Source organism: Macrobrachium nipponense, chromosome 27, assembly GCF_015104395.2.
Source record: "Macrobrachium nipponense isolate FS-2020 chromosome 27, ASM1510439v2, whole genome shotgun sequence".
Lineage (NCBI taxonomy): Eukaryota > Metazoa > Arthropoda > Malacostraca > Decapoda > Palaemonidae > Macrobrachium > Macrobrachium nipponense.
Genome location: NC_087216.1, coordinates 33,603,836 through 33,610,372, shown reverse-complemented (window position 1 = coordinate 33,610,372; position 6,537 = coordinate 33,603,836). Strand labels below are relative to the sequence as shown.

The following is a 6,537-nucleotide window of genomic DNA, read 5'->3' as shown; positions in this document are numbered from 1 at the left end:
CTTCTCGCTCCAGCCAGCATCAGTAGCGCACCATCCGAGAGCGATCTTTCGTGAAAAGCGTGTTTTTCTGGACTTGTGCGAGACTTTGAGCATTTGTATTGCTACAAGACATTCCTAGATATGTCTCAACGACGTGTGAACCGTGAAAGGCGCGTTTTTAACACCCGCGGAAGGGATCGTGTAAGGCGAGTTTTGGACATGGATGCTGGCGAGGGCCAAGCACCCAGCATGAACCCCGCGCCTCAAGGCCGTTCTGTGCGGCCAACGTGGCTGAAAGTGTTTCGGGAACACATCGTTTGCCTTTGGTTACCCCTAGAAAGCATGTGGGCGTCCTTAGGGGCATTCGTAGGCATTTGGGAGGCCTCCAACCAAGGGACATAGACGAATATCTTTCGGAGCTTGATCGGGAACATGTCGCAAGTCCTCATTTTGATGGCGATGGTCATCGAGTGATGAGGACATCAGTCCCGATGAAAGTGAGGATGAATATTTGCCCCCAATGTCCGTTCGAGGCTCACATCCCGAAAGTGAGCTCGAATTCAGTGCATACGAGGGGGAATCTGAGGGGGAGGGGGAGGTGGGGATGGGGACGGGCTCAAGTTTTATCGCAGAGGACGATACAGAAAGTGAGGGCCTAAGTGAGGGTGATGGGCCAACGGGTGGGGTAGTGTGCATCGTGCCCGCACCCGTGCGCGTGCGCGCAGCACGGGCACGTAGAAGGTCGGCTCGTCGCGCCAGCCACGGTGAAGGTCGGTCGTCGGAGAGTGACGAGGGTGGACTGAGGACCCCACCCCTCCTAACATGCACCCCTTCACGGCAACCCCTGGGATGACCGTACCAGTACCCCTGACTGTTTGGGATTCATCCAGCTTTTCCTGACGCGGGAATTGCTGGAATACCTGGTACACGAGACGGTGGACTACGCTCGGTACTGCCGATATGAGCTGAGACTGACCTTTCGTATTACTGGCGGGTTGCAACCTCATTGACATGGCACATTTTTTGGGGCTCCACATTATTTTGGTTGACACCTGCTATCGACGTCAGGCAATATTGGAAGAGAAGTTATTTTTTATATATGCCGAATGTGCCTGGCGTTATGTCCCGTGATAATTTCCTGGCGATGGACAGGTACTTCAACGCCTTCAACCGAAGGGCCATACCCCGGAATAACAGTGATCGCCTCATTTTAGTGCGTACAGTGTTGGATTATATCCGTGAGCGGTGTAGTAATCTCGTGATTCCTGGAAAGAACCTGTCTTTGGATGAGGGGATGATGCCTTACAAAGGACGTCTTAGTATAAAAGTGTATAACCCCAAGAAGCCAAAGAATATGGTGTGAAATTCTTTCTCATTACCGAGGCCAACACTGGATACGTTGTGGACTTTTCAGTGTATACCGGGGTATTCTCCACGCTGCGTGACACTGTATTCAACCTTGTGGGACGTTTCCGTAACCAGGGATATCACCTGTTTATGGATAAATTATTATAACTCGGTATCCCTGGCCCAGGAACTGTATGAAGCAGGTGTTCACGTCAGTGTACCCTTCGGTTGTGCGTGGGGCCCCGAATGTCCTCAAGAGGTTCGCTAGTCATCCGCAACACCTGGCAAGAGAGAGACAGAGTGGCGGCGGAAGGGCGCTGTCTTCGTCATCTGTTGGAAGGGTGTCCGACTCGTCCCCATGGTTACGCCGAGTCATGAACCCATCCAAGAAGAGATCGTACAGCGGAAGAAGACACGTCGACAGGGGCCGAGTTGTGTTTTGAGGAGTTTCGTACCGAGCGGCCTACTGTCATTGGGCACTACAACAGGCACATGGGAGGAGTTGATCTCTTTGATCAGCTCATCCAGTACTATCCCTTCGCCAGGAGAACCAGAAGTGGACACAGAAGCTCCTCAAATACATCCTTCAGTTGGCCCTCCAAAATGCCTACATACTGTACTGTGGGTACCCGCGGTGACAATCTTCCGAGGTTGACCCACGCACAGTTCCTAGAGGTAGCCGGGAATGCCCTCATCAACTTCGATCCCGATGAGGGCCTTCCATAACTGACCCCCTGCCCCGAGCTGCAGATCTGCCCCTAGAGGAAAGGGCAGATAGGAGGGCCAACTTCGCTCGACCTGCCGCCGCCACCTGCTGCCGCCGTCCCTGCTGACGACGCCCCTGCTGACGACCCCTGCTGACGACGCCCCTGCTGCCGCCACCCCTGCTGCCGCCGCCCCTGCTGCCGCCAGCCCCTGCTGCGCGCCCCTCTGTCGCCGACCCCGCTGACGACACCCCTGCTGTCGCCGCCCCTGCTGACGACGCCCCCCCTGCTGACGACGCCCCTCTTGCTGCCGGCCCCGACCATCACGCTTCTCGTCGGGTAGTGGACCCTGCGTGTCGGCTGCAGCCAGGGGAACACATACTGGAGGCCTTAGAAGGGCGAAGGCAGAAACGGTGCCGGGTGTGCCATATGAATGGCAGAAGGAGAGACACCCGGTTCTTCTGTCGTCTCTGCAAAGTTGCTCTTTGCAGGATAGGGGAGTGTGACCGAAAGTATCACACTAAGTCATGTATTGGAGCGCGCCCCTTACCGACAGCGGAGGGCGCACGGGGGCCGCCGGGTCCATCAGCAGTAAGGGCGCGCGTCTCCCTCCTCCACCTGTACCTCGTCATGTCGAGTGGAAAAAAATGCAAGACTCTTCAATGGAGGAGGGAGAAAACAAGAATAGAACGAAGAGTCAGGATTACGAGTGAGTATTCTGCATTTATTTTATATTTAGTTTTATATTTATTACAATTTTTTATATATCTGAATGTGTGCATGATAAAATAATAATAAGACATTTCATTGTATGCGAAAAGAGAAGTGTCACCTGCATTCCTTTTATTTATGTATTGGTACCAGAATCGAAGAATGTAATATATATTTTACGTATATTTATATATATATATATATAAGATATATATATATATATATATATAATATATATATATATATATATATATATATATAGATAGATATATATATATATATATAGTATATATAGATATATATAGATCTATATATAGATATATATATATAATATAGTATATATATATCTATATATATATATATATATATATAGATATATATATATATATATATATATATATATATATATATATATATATATATCTGATATATAGATATATATATGATATATATATATATATATATATATATATAGATATATATATATATATATATATATATATTATATATATATATATATATATAGATATATATATATATATATATCTATATATATATATATTATAAATTTTTTTTTTTGGGGGGTAAGCAAATTACTTACAGTCTAGTAATATTCAATCATTTACCTTCACTTTAAAACAAATTGCAAGTCTCTAGAACAATATCTCGATTTATGGTGAATATTTGAAAAAAATATTTTTTATTCCGTCCGCGCGCCGATTCTCGCCGAAATCTCGGAAACGCGTAGGTCACATTCTCCTAATATTTGTACCTTTTCATATTACGCTTATTTTATAGTTTTATATATGGAAATGTGCGCAAAAAACATGCACAATATAACAAAAAATATTGGAAGGTTGTAGCATTTATTATTTTTGAAATATTTGCATATAAAGTACGATAAGTACGAAAAAAACTACGATCGGTCAACTTTGACTCAACCGAAAAGGTCAATAACGCATATATAACATAAAAATCTTACAGTCTAGTAATATTTCAATCATTTATCTTCATTTTAAAACATATTGCAAGTCTCTAGAACAATATCTCGATTTCTGGTGAATTTTTGAAAAAAATATTTTTTTCCCCTCCGCGCGACGATTTTCGGCCGAAAATCTCGAAACGCGTAGGTCACATTCTCCTAATATTTGAGCCTTTTCATATTACGCTTTTTTTAAAGGTTTATATATGGAAATGTGCGCAAAAACATGCACAATATAACAAAAATTATTGGAAGGTTGTAGCATTTATCATTTTCGAAATATTTGCATATAAAGTACGATAAGTACGAAAAAAACTACGATCGGTCAACTTTGACTCAACCGAAAAGGTCAAAAAAACGCATTTATAACATAAAAATCTTACAGTCTAGTAATATTCAATCATTTATCTTCATTTTAAAACATATTGCAAGTCTCTAGAACAATATCTCGATTTCTGGTGAATTTTTGAAAAAAATATTTTTTTCCCTTTTTTTTCCCCTCCGCGCGACGATTTTCGGCCGAAAATCTCGGAAACGCGTAGGTCACATTCTCCTAATATATTTGAGCCTTTTCATATTACGCTTTTTTTAAAGGTTTATATATGGAAATGTGCGCAAAAACATGCACAATATAACAAAAATTATTGGAAGGTTGTAGCATTTATCATTTTCGAAATATTTGCATATAAAGTACGATAAGTACGAAAAAAACTACGATCGGTCAACTTTGACTCAACCGCAAAAGGTCAAAAAACGCATTTATAACATAAAATCTACAGTCTAGTAATATTCAATCATTTATCTTCATTTTAAACATATTTGCAAGTCTCTAGAACAATATCTCGATTTCTGGTGAATTTTTGAAAAAATATTTTTTTTCCCCTCCGCGCGACGATTTTCGGCCGAAAATCTCGGAAAACGCGTAGGTCACATTCTCCTAATATTTGAGCCTTTTCATATTACGCTTTTTTTTAAAGGTTTATATATGGAAATGTGCGCAAAAACATGCACAATATAACAAAAATTATTGGAAGGTTGTAGCATTTATCATTTTTGAAATATTTGCATATAAAGTACGATAAGTACGAAAAAAAACTACGATCGTCAACTTTGACTCAACCGAAAAGGTCAAAAAACGCATTTATAACATAAAAATCTTACAGTCTCAGTAATATTCAATCATTTATCTTCATTTTAAAACATATTGCAAGTCTCTAGAACAATATCTCGATTTATGGTGAATATTTGAAAAAATATTTTTATTCCGTCCGTCGCGCCGATTCTCGGCCGAAAATCTCGGAAACGCGTAGGTCACATTCTCCTAATATTTGTGCCTTTTCATATTACGCTTTTTTTATAGTTTTATATATGAAAAATGTGCGCAAAAACATGCACAATATAACAAAAATTATTGGAAGGTTGTAGCATTTATCATTTTTGAAATATTTGCATATAAAGTACGATAAGTACGAAAAAAACTACGATCGGTCAACTTTGACTCAACCGAAAGGTCAAAAAACGCATTTATAACATAAAAATCTTACAGTCTAGTAATATACATCATTTTATCTTTATTTTAAAACATATTGCAAGTCTCTAGAACAATATCTCGATTTATGGTGAATATTTGAAAAAAATATTTTTATTCCTCGTCGCGCGCCTATTCTCGGCCGAAAATCTCAGAAACGCGTAGGTCACATTTTCCTAATATTTGAGCCTTTTCATATTACGCTTTTTTAAAGTTTTATATATGAAAATGTGCGCAAAAACATGCACATAACAAAAATTATTGGAAGGTTGTAGCATTTCTCATTTTTTTTATATTTGCATATAAAAAAAAACTTTTAACAAAATTCGACATTCGGTCAACTTTAACTCGTTCGAAATGGTAAAAAACTGCATTTGTAAGCTAAAACTCTTACAGTATCGTAATATTCAATCATTTTCCTTCATTTTGAAACAATTGCAAGTCTCCTATAACAATATTTCGATTTATGGTGATTTATTAAAAAATTATTTTTTTTACATCCGCGCGCTACGAATTCATGCATCATTTTGTGATAATATTTTCTCTGTGTTGCTTTTATTGTTTTACAATATGTTATATATCAAAAATGATCGCAATTTAGTGCACATTACAACGAAAAAAAAAAAGCAACTTGTTACCTCTAACCGTTTGGCGCACAGCGCGATTTGAATACAATTATATATGAAATTTCGTTTTTGCGCTATCATATATCGCATTATTTATATATGATAATGATAATATTTTTCATTTCTGATGGTTGCATACTAACTTCAAGCAATGAGAAAAAAGGAGCCAAAATGAACTCTTAATCTTGAAAACTAAGCGCGCTGTGATTTTTTGAAAAAAATATTTTTCCGCTTACGCGCTCACTCTCAAACCCCTCCGGCATACGGGAGTCATTTTTATTTATTTACCGCTCCGGCGTTTAAGTGTTAATTCTACCGGTTTCCAGCTTGGCGCTTGTATTATCCTAATGTTAAGACCTCAGGTTTGTTAGTTATAAAAAATACAAATTGGTTAAAAATTTGTCATGACTGACAGTCAGAAGCAGATTACATAAACATAATGGTACTCATTATCATGGGAATACTTTTCACCAACGATTACAGTGTAATAATAAAATTTAGAAGCTATCACTGATCATGCTGAAATGTTTCTCCCTTAGCCATTCGCTGACCCCCTTTGATTCATCAACCCCTTGGATAGCCCTATTGAATCAACCACCACTGGAACTCCTGGGCTGAGCTTGGTTACCCTGGCTGCTTCTTCCAGGACTGTCACTGCCA

The 6,537-nt window shown here is 39.9% G+C and overlaps 1 protein-coding gene across 1 annotated transcript in view; it reads left to right on the top strand.

Moving 5' to 3' along the window:
• Positions 1-6,537, top strand: part of LOC135201008 (probable ribosome biogenesis protein RLP24) — a 100,365-nt gene that overhangs the window by 46,376 nt on the left and 47,452 nt on the right. The window lies entirely within an intron of this gene.